General features: G+C 38.1%; 1 protein-coding gene across 1 annotated transcript in view; it reads right to left on the reverse strand.

Annotated features, from left to right (window-relative positions):
- TMEM41A (transmembrane protein 41A) overlaps nucleotides 1-18,736 on the reverse strand; it is a 347,737-nt gene that overhangs the window by 254,401 nt on the left and 74,600 nt on the right. The gene's annotated exons all lie outside the window — the stretch shown is intronic.

The following is an 18,736-nucleotide window of genomic DNA, read 5'->3' on the forward strand; positions in this document are numbered from 1 at the left end:
ATAGAGGCCTCCTCCTCCCCTACAGCCTTCCTATCCATCTCCAAAATTGGTGCCTGACCAATTCTTTGCATTATTTTATGCAAATGACAGTACACAGAAACACTTCCATAGCCTACAATCTCAACATTTTTTAACCCAAATTTTTTTAATTCACCAATGTTGTCAAATCAGCATACATAACGTCTCAAGGGGTTATATGCTGTTGAAGTGAAGAAAAATGTTTCAGTCTCATGATTTTGGTTAAAAATCATGGACAATAATAAAAACAAACTATGATTTGGGTTAAAAAAAAAAGGTACAAATAGCAATACAAAAAAATCATGACAATAGCTGGCAAGTACAGCCCAATATTGGTATAAATGTACACATAGCAAAACTACACATTTTAGATACAGATATAAGAACAACAAAGTTCCTTCATACTAGGCTTTTGTAATAAAAAAAAATTGCCACCTCCTGTCAAAATTAAATAGTACAATACAGTGACCCCCCGACCTACGATGGCCCCGACATATGATCAAATCAACCTACGATGGCCTCTCAGAGGCCATCGCATGTCAATGTCAGCATCGACATACGATGCTTTTTTATGTCGGGGCCATTGCATTAAGTGCTATCCGGCAGCGCAAAATGCTTAAGCTGCTGCCGGATAGCAGCTTAATGTTCCCCTTGTGGTGCGGTAAGTATTACTTACCCCTCCAAGATGCTCCGGGGTGCCCTCCGGGTCCAGCGCTGGTCTTCTGGTGTCTTCTCGGCCCTCTCCGATGACGTCAATACGCTGCTGCGCACGTCATTCAATAGGAATGGCGTACGTAGCGGCGTAATGACGTCGCTACGCAGGCCCAGTAAGGCCTTGCATGAGACAGCAGAGGACTGGAGAAGACAGCAGAGGACCGGAGAAGACCAGGAGAGCCCAGCGGAAGCCCGGGGTCACCATCGGGAGCGGCCGGGACACCATCGGGAGCGGCGGGGACAGTTGAGTACAGCTTCTTATACTTTACATTGCACTAATCCCTCAACATACGATGGATTCAACAAACGATTGCTCGTTTGGAACGAATTACCATCGTATGTTGAGGGACCACTGTATTAAACAGAGTTAAAATAGCTGGCTATGGAAACTTTACTGTATTATCTATTGAGAGCACAGCGAAATGTTAGATACTGTGCCCTAATAGAGGCCTCCTCCTCCCCTACAGCCTTCCTATCCATCTCCAAAATTGGTGCCTGACCAATTCTTTGCATCATTTTATGCAAATGACAGTACACAGAAAGGCTTCCATAGCCTACAATCTCAACATTTTTTTACCCAAATTTTTTTTAATTCACCAATTTTGTCAAATCAACATACATAACGTCTCAAGGGGTTATATGCTGTTGAAGTGAAGAAAAAAATGTTTCAGTCTCATGATTTTGGTTAAAAATCATGGACAATAATAAAAACAAACTATTATTTGGGTTAAAAAAGGTATAAATAAGAATACAATAAAATCATGACAATAGCTGGCAAGTACAGCCCAATATTGGTATAAATGTACACAAAGCAAAACTATACATTTTAGATACAGATATAAAAACAGCAAGGTTCCTTCTTACTTATCTTTTGTAATCAAAAAATTGCCACCCCCAGTCAAAATCAAATAGTACAATATTAAACAGAGTTAAGATAGCTGGCTATGGAAACTTTACTGTATTATCTATTGAGAGCACAGCGAAATGTTAGATACTGTGCCCTAATAGAGGCCTCCTCCTCCCCTACAGCCTTCCTATCCATCTCCAAAATTGGTGCCTGACCAATTCTTTGCATCATTTTATGCAAATGACAGTACACAGAAAGGCTTCCATAGCCTACAATCTCAACATTTTTTAACCCAAATTTTTTTTAACTCACCAATTTTGTCAAATCAACATACATAACCTCTGAAGGGGTTATATGCTGTTGAAGTGAAGAAAAAATGTTTAAGTCTCATGATTTTGGTTAAAAATCATGGACAATAATAAAAACAAACTATTATTTGGGTTAAAAAAGGTACAAATAGGAATACAATAAAATCATGACAATAGCTGGCAAGTACAGGCCAATATTGGTATAAATGTACACATAGCAAAACTATACATTTTAGATACAGATATAAAAAAAGCAAGGTCCCTTCTTACTTGTCTTTTGTAATCAAAAAATTGCCACCTCCTGTCAAAATCAAATAGTACAATATTAAACAGAGTTAAGATAGCTGGCTATGGAAACTTTACTTTATTATCTATTGAGGGCACAGCGAAATGTTAGACACTGTGCCCTAATAGAGGCCTCCTCCTCCGGTACAGCCTTCCTATCCATCTCCAAAATTGGTGCCTGACCAATCCTTTGCATCATTTTATGCAAATGACAGTACACAGAAACGCTTCCATAGCCTACAATCTCAACATTTTTTAACTCAAATTTTTTTTTATTCACCAATTTTGTCAAATCAACATACATAACGTCTCAAGCGGTTATATGATGTTGAAGTGAAGAAAAAAAATTTCAGTCTCATGATTTTGGTTAAAAATCATGGGCGATAATAAAAACAAGCTATTATTTGGGTTAAAAAAAAGGTATAAATAGGAATACAATAAAATCATGACAATAGCTTGCAAGTACAGCCCAATATTGGTATAAATGTACACATAGCAAAACTATACATTTTAGATACAGATATAAAAACAGCAAGATTCCTCCTTACTTGTCTTTTGTAATCAAATAGTGGCCACCTCCTGTCAGAATCAAATAGTACAATATTTAACAGAGTTAAGATAGCTGGCTATGGAAACTTTCCTGTATTATCTATTGAGAGCACAGCGAAATGTTAGATACTGTGCCCTAATAGAGGCCTCCTCCTCCCCTACAGCCTTCCTATCCATCTCCAAAATTGGTGCCTGACCAATTCTTTGCATTATTTTATGCAAATGACAGTACATAGAAACGCTTCCATAGCCTACAATCTCAAAATTTTTTAACCCAAATTTTTTTTAATTCACCAATTTTGTCAAATCAACATACATAATGTCTCAAGGGGTTATATGATGTTGAAGTGAAGAAAAAATGTTTCAGTCTCATGATTTTGGTTATAAATCATGGACAATAATAAAAACAAACTATGATTTGGGTTAAAAAAAAAAAGGTACAAATAGGAATACAATAAAATCATGACAATAGCTGGCAAGTACAGCCCAATATTGGTATAAATGTACACATAGCAAAAGTACATATTTTAGATACAGATATAAGAACAACAAAGTTCCTTCATACTAGGCTTTTGTAATAAAAAAAATTGGCACCTCCTGTCAAAATCAAATAAAACAATATTAAACAGAGTTAAGATAGCTGGCTATGGAAACTTTACTGTATTATCTATTGAGAGCACAGCGAAATGTTAGATACTGTGCCCTAATAGAGGCCTCCTCCTCCCCTACAGCCTTCCTATCCATCTCCAAAATTGGTGCCTGACCAATTCTTTGCATCATTTTATGCAAATGACAGTACACAGAAAGGCTTCCATAGCCTACAATCTCAACATTTTTTAACCCAAATTTTTTTAATTCACCAATTTTGTCAAATCAACATACATAACCTCTGAAGGGGTTATATGCTGTTGAAGTGAAGAAAAAATGTTTAAGTCTCATGATTTTGGTTAAAAATCATGGACAATAATAAAAACAAACTATGATTTGGGTTAAAAAAGGTACAAATAGGAATACAATAAAATCATGACAATAGCTGGCAAGTACAGGCCAATATTGGTATAAATGTACACATAGCAAAACTATACATTTTAGATACAGATATAAAAAAAAGCAAGGTTCCTGCTTACTTGTCTTTTGTAATCAAAAAATTGCCACCTCCTGTCAAAATCAAATAGTACAATATTAAACAGAGTTAAGATAGCTGGCTATGGAAACTTTACTGTATTATCTATTGAGGGCACAGTGAAATGTTAGACACTGTGCCCTAATAGAGGCCTCCTCCTCCCCTACAGCCTTCCTATCCATCTCCAAAATTGGTGCCTGACCAATTCTTTGCATCATTTTATGCAAATGACAGTACATAGAATCGCTTCCATAGCCTACAATCTCAACATTTTTTAACCCAAATTTTTTTTATTCACCAATTTTGTCAAATCAGCATACATAACGTCTCAAGGGGTTATATGCTGTTGAAGTGAAGAAAAATCTTTCAGTCTCATAATTTTGGTTAAAAATCATGGACAATAATAAAAACAAACTATGATTTGGGTTAAAAAAAAAAGGTACAAATAGCAATACAAAAAAATCATGACAATAGCTGGCAAGTACAGCCCAATATTGTTATAAATGTACACATAGCAAAACTACACATTTTAGATACAGATATAAGAACAAAAAAGTTCCTTTATACTAGGCTTTTGTAATAAAAAAGAAATTGCCACCTCCTGTCAAAATTAAATAGTACAATACAGTGACCCCCCCGACCTACGATGGCCCCGACATATGATCAAATCGACATACGATGGCCTCTCAGAGGCCATCGCATGTCGATGTCAGCATCGACATACGATGCTTTTTTATGTCGTGGCCATCGCATTAAGTGCTATCCGGCAGCGCAAAATTCTTAATCTGCTGCCGGATAGCAGCTTAATGTTCCCCGTGTGGTGCGGTTAGTATTACTTACCCCTCCAAGATGCCCCGGGGTGTCCTCCGGGTCCAGCGCTTGTCTTCTGGTGTCTTCTCGGCCCTCTCCGATGACGACAACACGCTGCTGCGCACGTCATTCAATAGGAATGGCGTACGTAGCGGCGTAATGACGTCGCTACGCAGACCCAGTAAGGCCTTGCGGAAGACAGCAGAGGACTGGAGAAGACAGAGGAGGACCGGAGAAGACCAGGAGAGCCCAGCGGAAGCCCGGGGTCACCATAGGGAGCGGCCGGGACACCATCGGGAGCGGCGGGGACAGTTGAGTACAGCTTCTTATACTTTATATTGCACGAATCCCTCAACATACGATGGATTCGACAAACGATTGCTCGTTTGGAATGAATTACCATCGTATGTTGAGGGACCACTGTATTAAACAGAGTTAAAATAGCTGGCCATGGAAACTTTACTGTATTATCTATTGAGAGCACAGAGAAATGTTAGATACTGTGCCCTAATAGAGGCCTCCTCCTCCCCTACAGCCTTCCTATCCATCTCCAAAATTGGTGCCTGACCAATTCTTTGCATCATTTTATGCAAATGACAGTACATAGAAACGCTTCCATAGCCTACAATCTCAACATTTTTTAACCCAAATTTTTTTTAATTCACCAATTTTGTCAAATCAACATACATAACGTCTCAAGGGGTTATATGATGTTGAAGTGAAGAAAAACTGTTTCAGTCTCATGATTTTGGTTATAAATCATGGACAATAATAAAAACAAACTATGATTTGGGTTAAAAAATTTTACAAATAGGAATACAATAAAATCATGACAATAGCTGGCAAGTACAGCCCAATATTGGTATAAATGTACACATAGCAAAAGTACACATTTTAGATACAGATATAAGTACAACAAAGTTCCTTCATACTAGGCTTTTGTAATAAAAAAAATGGGCACCTCCTGTCAAAATCAAATAGTACAATATTAAACAGAGTTAAGATAGCTGGCTATGGAAACTTTACTGTATTATCTATTGAGAGCACAGCGAAATGTTAGATACTGTGCCCTAATAGAGGCCTCCTCCTCCCCTACAGCCTTCCTATCCATCTCCAAAATTGGTGCCTGACCAATTCTTTGCATCATTTTATGCAAATGACAATACACAGAAACGCTTCCATAGCCTACAATCTCAACATTTTTTAACCCAAATTTTTTTAATTCACCAATGTTGTCAAATCAGCATACATAACGTCTCAAGGGGTTATATGCTGTTGAAGTGAAGAAAAATGTTTCAGTCTCATGATTTTGGTTAAAAATCATGGACAATAATAAAAACAAACTATGATTTGGGTTAAAAAAAAAAGGTACAAATAGCAATACAAAAAAATCATGACAATAGCTGGCAAGTACAGCCCAATATTGGTATAAATGTATACATAGCAAAAGTACACATTTTAGATACAGATATAAAAAAAAGCAAGGTTCCTTCTTACTTGTCTTTTTTAATCAAAAAATTGCCACCTCCTGTCAAAATCAAATAGTACAATATTAAACAGAGTTAAGATAGCTGGCTATGGAAACTTTACTGTATTATCTATTGAGGGCACAGTGAAATGTTAGACACTGTGCCCTAATAGAGGCCTCCTCCTCCCCTACAGCCTTCCTATCCATCTCCAAAATTGGTGCCTGACCAATTCTTTGCATCATTTTATGCAAATGACAGTACATAGAATCGCTTCCATAGCCTACAATCTCAACATTTTTTAACCCAAATTTTTTTTATTTACCAATTTTGTCAAATCAGCATACATAACGTCTCAAGGGGTTATATGCTGTTGAAGTGAAGAAAAATCTTTCAGTCTCATAATTTTGGTTACAAATCATGGACAATAATAAAAACAAACTATGATTTGGGTTAAAAAAAAAGGTACAAATAGCAATACAAAAAAATCATGACAATAGCTGGCAAGTACAGCCCAATATTGTTATAAATGTACACATAGCAAAACTACACATTTTAGATACAGATATAAGAACAAAAAAGTTCCTTTATACTAGGCTTTTGTAATAAAAAAGAAATTGCCACCTCCTGTCAAAATTAAATAGTACAATACAGTGACCCCCCCGACCTACGATGGCCCCGACATATGATCAAATCGACATACGATGGCCTCTTAGAGGCCATCGCATGTCGATGTCAGCATCGACATACAATGCTTTTTTATGTCGTGGCCATCGCATTAAGTGCTATCCGGCAGCGCAAAATTCTTAATCTGCTGCCGGATAGCAGCTTAATGTTCCCCGTGTGGTGCGGTTAGTATTACTTACCCCTCCAAGATGCCCCGGGGTGTCCTCCGGGTCCAGCGCTTGTCTTCTGGTGTCTTCTCGGCCCTCTCCGATGACGACAACACGCTGCTGCGCACGTCATTCAATAGGAATGGCGTACGTAGCGGCGTAATGACGTCGCTACGCAGACCCAGTAAGGCCTTGCGGAAGACAGCAGAGGACTGGAGAAGACAGAGGAGGACCGGAGAAGACCAGGAGAGCCCAGCGGAAGCCCGGGGTCACCATCGGGAGCGGCCGGGACACCATCGGGAGCGACGGGGACAGTTGAGTACAGCTTCTTATACTTTATATTGCACGAATCCCTCAACATACGATGGATTCGACAAACGATTGCTCGTTTGGAACGAATTACCATCGTATGTTGAGGGACCACTGTATTAAACAGAGTTAAAATAGCTGGCCATGGAAACTTTACTGTATTATCTATTGAGAGCACAGCGAAATGTTAGATACTGTGCCCTAATAGAGGCCTCCTCCTCCCCTACAGCCTTCCTATCCATCTCCAAAATTGGTGCCTGACCAATTCTTTGCATCATTTTATGCAAATGACAGTACATAGAAACGCTTCCATAGCCTACAATCTCAACATTTTTTAACCCAAATTTTTTTTAATTCACCAATTTTGTCAAATCAACATACATAACGTCTCAAGGGGTTATATGATGTTGAAGTGAAGAAAAACTGTTTCAGTCTCATGATTTTGGTTATAAATCATGGACAATAATAAAAACAAACTATGATTTGGGTTAAAAAATTTACAAATAGGAATACAATAAAATCATGACAATAGCTGGCAAGTACAGCCCAATATTGGTATAAATGTACACATAGCAAAAGTACCCATTTTAGATACAGATATAAGTACAACAAAGTTCCTTCATACTAGGCTTTTGTAATAAAAAAAATGGGCACCTCCTGTCAAAATCAAATAGTACAATATTAAACAGAGTTAAGATAGCTGGCTATGGAAACTTTACTGTATTATCTATTGAGAGCACAGCGAAATGTTAGATACTGTGCCCTAATAGAGGCCTCCTCCTCCCCTACAGCCTTCCTATCCATCTCCAAAATTGGTGCCTGACCAATTCTTTGCATTATTTTATGCAAATGACAGTACACAGAAACGCTTCCATAGCCTACAATCTCAACATTTTTTAACCCAAATTTTTTTAATTCACCAATGTTGTCAAATCAGCATACATAACGTCTCAAGGGGTTATATGCTGTTGAAGTGAAGAAAAATGTTTCAGTCTCATGATTTTGGTTAAAAATCATGGACAATAATAAAAACAAACTATGATTTGGGTTAAAAAAAAAAGGTACAAATAGCAATACAAAAAAATCATGACAATAGCTGGCAAGTACAGCCCAATATTGGTATAAATGTACACATAGCAAAACTACACATTTTAGATACAGATATAAGAACAACAAAGTTCCTTCATACTAGGCTTTTGTAATAAAAAAAAATTGCCACCTCCTGTCAAAATTAAATAGTACAATACAGTGACCCCCCGACCTACGATGGCCCCGACATATGATCAAATCAACCTACGATGGCCTCTCAGAGGCCATCGCATGTCAATGTCAGCATCGACATACGATGCTTTTTTATGTCGGGGCCATTGCATTAAGTGCTATCCGGCAGCGCAAAATGCTTAAGCTGCTGCCGGATAGCAGCTTAATGTTCCCCTTGTGGTGCGGTAAGTATTACTTACCCCTCCAAGATGCTCCGGGGTGCCCTCCGGGTCCAGCGCTGGTCTTCTGGTGTCTTCTCGGCCCTCTCCGATGACGTCAATACGCTGCTGCGCACGTCATTCAATAGGAATGGCGTACGTAGCGGCGTAATGACGTCGCTACGCAGGCCCAGTAAGGCCTTGCATGAGACAGCAGAGGACTGGAGAAGACAGCAGAGGACCGGAGAAGACCAGGAGAGCCCAGCGGAAGCCCGGGGTCACCATCGGGAGCGGCCGGGACACCATCGGGAGCGGCGGGGACAGTTGAGTACAGCTTCTTATACTTTACATTGCACTAATCCCTCAACATACGATGGATTCAACAAACGATTGCTCGTTTGGAACGAATTACCATCGTATGTTGAGGGACCACTGTATTAAACAGAGTTAAAATAGCTGGCTATGGAAACTTTACTGTATTATCTATTGAGAGCACAGCGAAATGTTAGATACTGTGCCCTAATAGAGGCCTCCTCCTCCCCTACAGCCTTCCTATCCATCTCCAAAATTGGTGCCTGACCAATTCTTTGCATCATTTTATGCAAATGACAGTACACAGAAAGGCTTCCATAGCCTACAATCTCAACATTTTTTTACCCAAATTTTTTTTAATTCACCAATTTTGTCAAATCAACATACATAACGTCTCAAGGGGTTATATGCTGTTGAAGTGAAGAAAAAAATGTTTCAGTCTCATGATTTTGGTTAAAAATCATGGACAATAATAAAAACAAACTATTATTTGGGTTAAAAAAGGTATAAATAAGAATACAATAAAATCATGACAATAGCTGGCAAGTACAGCCCAATATTGGTATAAATGTACACAAAGCAAAACTATACATTTTAGATACAGATATAAAAACAGCAAGGTTCCTTCTTACTTATCTTTTGTAATCAAAAAATTGCCACCCCCAGTCAAAATCAAATAGTACAATATTAAACAGAGTTAAGATAGCTGGCTATGGAAACTTTACTGTATTATCTATTGAGAGCACAGCGAAATGTTAGATACTGTGCCCTAATAGAGGCCTCCTCCTCCCCTACAGCCTTCCTATCCATCTCCAAAATTGGTGCCTGACCAATTCTTTGCATCATTTTATGCAAATGACAGTACACAGAAAGGCTTCCATAGCCTACAATCTCAACATTTTTTAACCCAAATTTTTTTTAACTCACCAATTTTGTCAAATCAACATACAAAACCTCTGAAGGGGTTATATGCTGTTGAAGTGAAGAAAAAATGTTTAAGTCTCATGATTTTGGTTAAAAATCATGGACAATAATAAAAACAAACTATTATTTGGGTTAAAAAAGGTACAAATAGGAATACAATAAAATCATGACAATAGCTGGCAAGTACAGGCCAATATTGGTATAAATGTACACATAGCAAAACTATACATTTTAGATACAGATATAAAAAAAAGCAAGGTCCCTTCTTACTTGTCTTTTGTAATCAAAAAATTGCCACCTCCTGTCAAAATCAAATAGTACAATATTAAACAGAGTTAAGATAGCTGGCTATGGAAACTTTACTTTATTATCTATTGAGGGCACAGCGAAATGTTAGACACTGTGCCCTAATAGAGGCCTCCTCCTCCGGTACAGCCTTCCTATCCATCTCCAAAATTGGTGCCTGACCAATCCTTTGCATCATTTTATGCAAATGACAGTACACAGAAACGCTTCCATAGCCTACAATCTCAACATTTTTTAACCCAAATTTTTTTTTATTCACCAATTTTGTCAAATCAACATACATAACGTCTCAAGCGGTTATATGATGTTGAAGTGAAGAAAAAAAATTTCAGTCTCATGATTTTGGTTAAAAATCATGGGCGATAATAAAAACAAGCTATTATTTGGGTTAAAAAAAAGGTATAAATAGGAATACAATAAAATCATGACAATAGCTTGCAAGTACAGCCCAATATTGGTATAAATGTACACATAGCAAAACTATACATTTTAGATACAGATATAAAAACAGCAAGATTCCTCCTTACTTGTCTTTTGTAATCAAATAGTGGCCACCTCCTGTCAGAATCAAATAGTACAATATTTAACAGAGTTAAGATAGCTGGCTATGGAAACTTTCCTGTATTATCTATTGAGAGCACAGCGAAATGTTAGATACTGTGCCCTAATAGAGGCCTCCTCCTCCCCTACAGCCTTCCTATCCATCTCCAAAATTGGTGCCTGACCAATTCTTTGCATCATTTTATGCAAATGACAGTACACAGAAACGCTTCCATAGCCTACAATCTCAACATTTTTTAACCCAAATTTTTTAAATTCACCAATGTTGTCAAATCAGCATACATAACGTCTCAAGGGGTTATATGCTGTTGAAGTGAAGAAAAATGTTTCAGTCTCATGATTTTGGTTAAAAATCATGGACAATAATAAAAACAAACTATGATTTGGGTTAAAAAAAAAAGGTACAAATAGCAATACAAAAAAATCATGACAATAGCTGGCAAGTACAGCCCAATATTGTTATAAATGTACACATAGCAAAACTACACATTTGAGATACAGATATAAGAACAACAAGGTTCCTTCATACTAGGCTTTCGTAATAAAAAAAATTGCCACCTTCTGTCAAAATTAAATAGTACAACACAGTGACCCCCCGACCTACGATGGCCCCGACATATGATCAAATCGACATACGATGGCCTCTCAGAGGCAATCGCATGTCAATGTCAGCATCGACATACAATGCTTTTTTATGTCGGGGCCATCGCATTAAGTGCTATCCGGCAGCGACAAAATGCTTAAGCTGCTGCCGGATAGCAGCTTAATGTTCCCCGTGTGGTGCGGTAAGTATTACTTACCCCTGTAAAATGCTCCGGGGTGCCCTCCGGGTCCACCGCTGGTCTTCTGGTGTCTTCTCGGCCCTCTCCGACGACGTCAATACGCTGCTGCGCACGTCATTCAATAGGAATGGCGCACGTAGCGGCGTAATGACGTCGCTACGCAGGCCCAGTAAGGCCTTGCGGAAGACAGCAGAGGACTGGAGAAGACAGCGGAGGACCGGAGAAGACCAGGAGAGCCCAGCGGAAGCCCGGGGTCACCATCGGGAGCGGCCGGGACACCATCGGGAGCGGCGGGGACAGTTGAGTACAGCTTCTTATACTTTACATTGCACGAATCCCTCAACATACGATGGATTCGACAAACGATTGCTCGTTTGGAACGAATTACCATCGTATGTTGAGGGACCACTGTATTAAACAGAGTTAAAATAGCTGGCTATGGAAACTTTACTGTATTATCTATTGAGAGCACAGCGAAATGTTAGATACTGTGCCCTAATAGAGGCCTCCTCCTCCCCTACAGCCTTCCTATCCATCTCCAAAATTGGTGCCTGACCAATTCTTTGCATCATTTTATGCAAATGACAGTACACAGAAAGGCTTCCATAGCCTACAATCTCAACATTTTTTAACCCAAATTTTTTTTAACTCACCAATTTTGTCAAATCAACATACATAACCTCTGAAGGGGTTATATGCTGTTGAAGTGAAGAAAAAATGTTTAAGTCTCATGATTTTGGTTAAAAATCATGGACAATAATAAAAACAAACTATGATTTGGGTTAAAAAAGGTACAAATAGGAATACAATAAAATCATGACAATAGCTGGCAAGTACAGGCCAATATTGGTATAAATGTACACATAGCAAAACTATACATTTTAGATACAGATATAAAAAAAAGCAAGGTCCCTTCTTACTTGTCTTTTGTAATCAAAAAATTGCCACCTCCTGTCAAAATCAAATAGTACAATATTAAACAGAGTTAAGATAGCTGGCTATGGAAACTTTACTTTATTATCTATTGAGGGCACAGCGAAATGTTAGACACTGTGCCCTAATAGAGGCCTCCTCCTCCCCTACAGCCTTCCTATCCATCTCCAAAATTGGTGCCTGACCAATCCTTTGCATCATTTTATGCAAATGACAGTACACAGAAACGCTTCCATAGCCTACAATCTCAACATTTTTTAACCCAAATTTTTTTTTATTCACCAATTTTGTCAAATCAACATACATAACGTCTCAAGCGGTTATATGATGTTGAAGTGAAGAAAAAAAATTTCAGTCTCATGATTTTGGTTAAAAATCATGGGCGATAATAAAAACAAACTATTATTTGGGTTAAAAAAAAGGTATAAATAGGAATACAATAAAATCATGACAATAGCTTGCAAGTACAGCCCAATATTGGTATAAATGTACACATAGCAAAACTATACATTTTAGATACAGATATAAAAACAGCAAGATTCCTCCTTACTTGTCTTTTGTAATCAAATAGTGGCCACCTCCTGTCAGAATCAAATAGTACAATATTTAACAGAGTTAAGATAGCTGGCTATGGAAACTTTCCTGTATTATCTATTGAGAGCACAGTGAAATGTTAGATACTGTGCCCTAATAGAGGCCTCCTCCTCCCCTACAGCCTTCCTATCCATCTCCAAAATTGGTGCCTGACCAATTCTTTGCATCATTTTATGCAAATGACAGTACACAGAAAGGCTTCCATAGCCTACAATCTCAACATTTTTTAACCCAAATTTTTTTTAATTCACCAATTTTGTCAGATCAACTTACATAACCTCTGAAGGGGTTATATGCTGTTGAAGTGAAGAAAAAATGTTTAAGTCTCATGATTTTGGTTAAAAATCATGGACAATAATAAAAACAAACTATGATTTGGGTTAAAAAAGGTACAAATAGGAATACAATAAAATCATGACAATAGCTGGCAAGTACAGGCCAATATTGGTATAAATGTACACATAACAAAACTATACATTTTAGATACAGATATAAAAAAAGCAAGGTTCCTTCTTACTTGTCTTTTGTAATCAAAAAATTGCCACCTCCTGTCAAAATCAAATAGTACAATATTAAACAGAGTTAAGATAGCTGGCTATGGAAACTTTACTGTATTATCTATTGAGGGCACAGTGAAATGTTAGACACTGTGCCCTAATAGAGGCCTCCTCCTCCCCTACAGCCTTCCTATCCATCTCCAAAATTGGTGCCTGACCAATTCTTTGCATCATTTTATGCAAATGACAGTACACAGAAACGCTTCCATAGCCTACAATCTCAACATTTTTTAACCCAAAATTTTTTTAATTCACCAATGTTGTCAAATCAGCATACATAATGTCTCAAGGGGTTATATGCTATTGAAGTGAAGAAAAATGTTTCAGTCTCATGATTTTGGTTAAAAATCATGGACAATAATAAAAACAAACTATGATTTGGGTTAAAAAAAATGGTACAAATAGCAATACAAAAAAATCATGACAATAGCTGGCAAGTACAGCCCAATATTGGTATAAATGTACACATAGCAAAACTACACATTTTAGATACAGATATAAGAACAACAAAGTTCCTTCATACTAGGCTTTTGTAATAAAAAAAATTGCCACCTCCTGTCAAAATTAAATAGTACAATACAGTGACCCCCCGACCTACGATGGCCCCGACATATGATCAAATCAACCTACGATGGCCTCTCAGAGGCCATCGCATGTCAATGTCAGCATCGACATACGATGCTTTTTTATGTCGGGGCCATCGCATTAAGTGCTATCCGGCAGCGCAAAATGCTTAAGCTGCTGCCGGATAGCAGCTTAATGTTCCCCGTGTGGTGCGGTAAGTATTACTTACCCCTCCAAGATGCTCCGGGGTGCCCTCCGGGTCCAGCGCTGGTCTTCTGGTGTCTTCTCGGCCCTCTCCGATGACGTCAATACGCTGCTGCGCACGTCATTCAATAGGAATGGCGTATGTAGCGGCGTAATGACGTCGCTACGCAGGCCCAGTAAGGCCTTGCGGAAGACAGCAGAGGACTGGAGAAGACAGCGGAGGACCGGAGAAGACCAGGAGAGCCCAGCGGAAGCCCGGGGTCACCATCGGGAGCGGCCGGTACACCATCGGGAGCGGCGGGGACAGTTGAGTACAGCTTCTTATTCTTTACATTGCATGAATTCCTCAACATACGATGGATTCGACAAACGATTGCTCGTTTGGAACGAATTACCATCGTATGTTGAGGGACCACTGTTTTAAACAGAGTTAAAATAGCTGGCTATGGAAACTTTACTGTATTATCTATTGAGAGCACAGCGAAATGTTAGATACTGTGCCCTAATAGAGGCCTCCTCCTCCCCTACAGCCTTCCTATCCATCTCCAAAATTGGTGCCTGACCAATTCTTTGCATCATTTTATGCAAATGACAGTACACAGAAAGTCTTCCATAGCCTACAATCTCAACATTTTTTAACCCAAATTTTTTTTAATTCACCAATTTTGTCAAATCAACATACATAACCTCTGAAGGGGTTATATGCTGTTGAAGTGAAGAAAAAATGTTTAAGTCTCATGATTTTGGTTAAAAATCATGGACAATAATAAAAACAAACTATGATTTGGGTTAAAAAAGGTACAAATAGGAATACAATAAAATCATGACAATAGCTGGCAAGTACAGGCCAATATTGGTATAAATGTACACATAGCAAAACTATACATTTTAGATACAGATATAAAAACAGCAAGGTTCCTTCTTACTTGTCTTTTGTGATCAAAAAATTGCCACCTCCTGTCAAAATCAAATAGTACAATATTAAACAGAGTTAAGATAGCTGGCTATGGAAACTTTACTGTATTATCTATTGAGGGCACAGCGAAATGTTAGATACTGTGCCCTAATAGAGGCCTCCTCCTCCCCTACAGCCTTCCTATCCATCTCCAAAATTGGTGCCTGACCAATCCTTTGCATCATTTTATGCAAATGACAGTACACAGAAACGCTTCCATAGCCTACAATCTCAAAATTTTTTAAGCCAAATTTTTTTTTATTCACCAATTTTGTCAAATCAACATACATAACGTCTCAAGCGGTTATATAATGTTGAAGTGAAGAAAAAAAATTTCAGTCTCATGATTTTGGTTAAAAATCATGGACGATAATAAAAACAAACTATTATTTGGGTTAAAAAAAAGGTATAAATAGGAATACAATAAAATCATGACAATAGCTTGCAAGTACAGCCCAATATTGGTATAAATGTACACATAGCAAAACTATACATTTTAGATACAGATATAAAAACAGCAAGATTCCTCCTTACTTGTCTTTTGTAATCAAATAGTGGCCACCTCCTGTCAGAATCAAATAGTACAATATTAAACAGAGTTAAGATAGCTGGCTATGGAAACTTTACTGTATTATCTATTGAGGGCACGGTGAAATGTTATACACTGTGCCCTAATAGAGGCCTCCTTCTCCCCTACAGCCTTCCTATCCATCTCCAAAATTGGTGCCTGACCAATTCTTTGCATCATTTTATGCAAATGACTGTACATAGAATCGCTTCCATAGCCTACAATCTCAACATTTTTTAACCCAAATTTTTTTTTATTCACCAATTTTGTCAAATCAGCATACATGACGACTCAAGGGGTTATATGCTGTTGAAGTGAAGAAAAATCTTTCAGTCTCATGATTTTGGTTAAAAATCATGGACAATAATAAAAACAAACTATGATTTGGGTTAAAAAAAAGGTACAAATAGCAATACAAAAAAATCATGACAATAGCTGGCAAGTACAGCTCAATATTGTTATAAATGTACACATAGCAAAACTACACATTTTAGATACAGATATAAGAACAAAAAAGTTCCTTTATACTAGGCTTTTGTAATAAAAAAAATTGCCACCTCCTGTCAAAATTAAATAGTACAATACAGTGACCCCCCCGATCTACGATGGCCCCGACATATGATCAAATCAACATACAATGGCCTCTCAGAGGCCATCGCATGTCGATGTCAGCATCGACATACGATGTTTTATAATGTCGGGGCCATCGCATTAAGGGCTATCCGGCAGCGCAAAATGCTTAATCTGCTGCCGGATAGCAGCTTAATGTTCCCCGTGTGGTGCGGTAAGTATTACTTACCCCTCCAAGATGCCCCGGGGTGTCCTCCGGGTCCAGCGCTTGTCTTCTGGTGTCTTCTTGGCCCTCTCCGATGACGACAACACGCTGCTGCGCACGTCATTCAATAGGAATGGCGTACGTAGCGGCGTAATGACGTCGCTACGCAGACCCAGTAAGGCCTAGCGGAAGACAGCAGAGGACTGGAGAAGACAGAGGAGGACCGGAGAAGACCAGGAGAGCCCAGCGGAAGCCCGGGGTCACCATCGGGAGCGGCCGGGACACCATCGGGAGCGGCGGGGACAGTTGAGTACAGCTTCTTATACTTTATATTGCACGAATCCCTCAACATATGATGGATTCGACAAACGATTGCTCGTTTGGAACGAATTACCATCGTATGTTGAGGGACCACTGTATTAAACAGAGTTAAAATAGCTGGCTATGGAAACTTTACTGTATTATCTATTGAGAGCACAGCGAAATGTTAGATACTGTGCCCTAATAGAGGCCTCCTCCTCCCCTACAGCCTTCCTATCCATCTTCAAAATTGGTGCCTGACCAATTCTTTGCATCATTTTATGCAAATGACAGTACACAGAAAGGCTTCCATAGCCTACAATCTCAACATTTTTTAACCCAAATTTTTTTTAACTCACCAATTTTGTCAAATCAACATACATAACCTCTGAAGGGGTTATATGCTGTTGAAGTGAAGAAAAAATGTTTAAGTCTCATGATTTTGGTTAAAAATCATGGACAATAATAAAAACAAACTATGATTTGGGTTAAAAAAGGTACAAATAGGAATACAATAAAATCATGACAATAGCTGGCAAGTACAGGCCAATATTGGTATAAATGTACACATAGCAAAACTATACATTTTAGATACAGATATAAAAAAAGCAAGGTCCCTTCTTACTTGTCTTTTGTAATCAAAAAATTGCCACCTCCTGTCAAAATCAAATAGTACAATATTAAACAGAGTTAAGATAGCTGGCTATGGAAACTTTACTTTATTATCTATTGAGGGCACAGCGAAATGTTAGACACTGTGCCCTAATAGAGGCCTCCTCCCCTACAGCCTTCCTATCCATCTCCAAAATTGGTGCCTGACCAATCCTTTGCATCATTTTATGCAAATGACAGTACACAGAAACGCTTCCATAGCCTACAATCTCAACATTTTTTAACCCAAATTTTTTTTTATTCACCAATTTTGTCAAATCAACATACATAACGTCTCAAGCGGTTATATGATGTTGAAGTGAAGAAAAAAAATTTCAGTCTCATGATTTTGGTTAAAAATCATGGGCGATAATAAAAACAAACTATTATTTGGGTTAAAAAAAAAGGTATAAATAGGAATACAATAAAATCATGACAATAGCTTGCAAGTACAGCCCAATATTGGTATAAATGTACACATAGCAAAACTATACATTTTAGATACAGATATAAAAACAGCAAGATTCCTCCTTACTTGTCTTTTGTAATCAAATAGTGGCCACCTCCTGTCAGAATCAAATAGTACAATATTTAACAGAGTTAAGATAGCTGGCTATGGAAACTTTCCTGTATTATCTATTGAGAGCACAGCGAAATGTTAGATACTGTGCCCTAATAGAGGCCTCCTCCTCCCCTACAGCCTTCCTATCCATCTCCAAAATTGGTGCCTGACCAATTCTTTGCATTATTTTATGCAAATGACAGTACATAGAAACGCTTCCATAGCCTACAATCTCAAAATTTTTTAACCCAAATTTTTTTTAATTCACCAATTTTGTCAAATCAACATACATAATGTCTCAAGGGGTTATATGATGTTGAAGTGAAGAAAAAATGTTTCAGTCTCATGATTTTGGTTATAAATCATGGACAATAATAAAAACAAACTATGATTTGGGTTAAAAAAAAAGGTACAAATAGGAATACAATAAAATCATGACAATAGCTGGCAAGTACAGCCCAATATTGGTATAAATGTACACATAGCAAAAGTACACATTTTAGATACA

Source organism: Hyla sarda, chromosome 8 (genome assembly GCF_029499605.1).
Source record: "Hyla sarda isolate aHylSar1 chromosome 8, aHylSar1.hap1, whole genome shotgun sequence".
NCBI lineage: Eukaryota > Metazoa > Chordata > Amphibia > Anura > Hylidae > Hyla > Hyla sarda.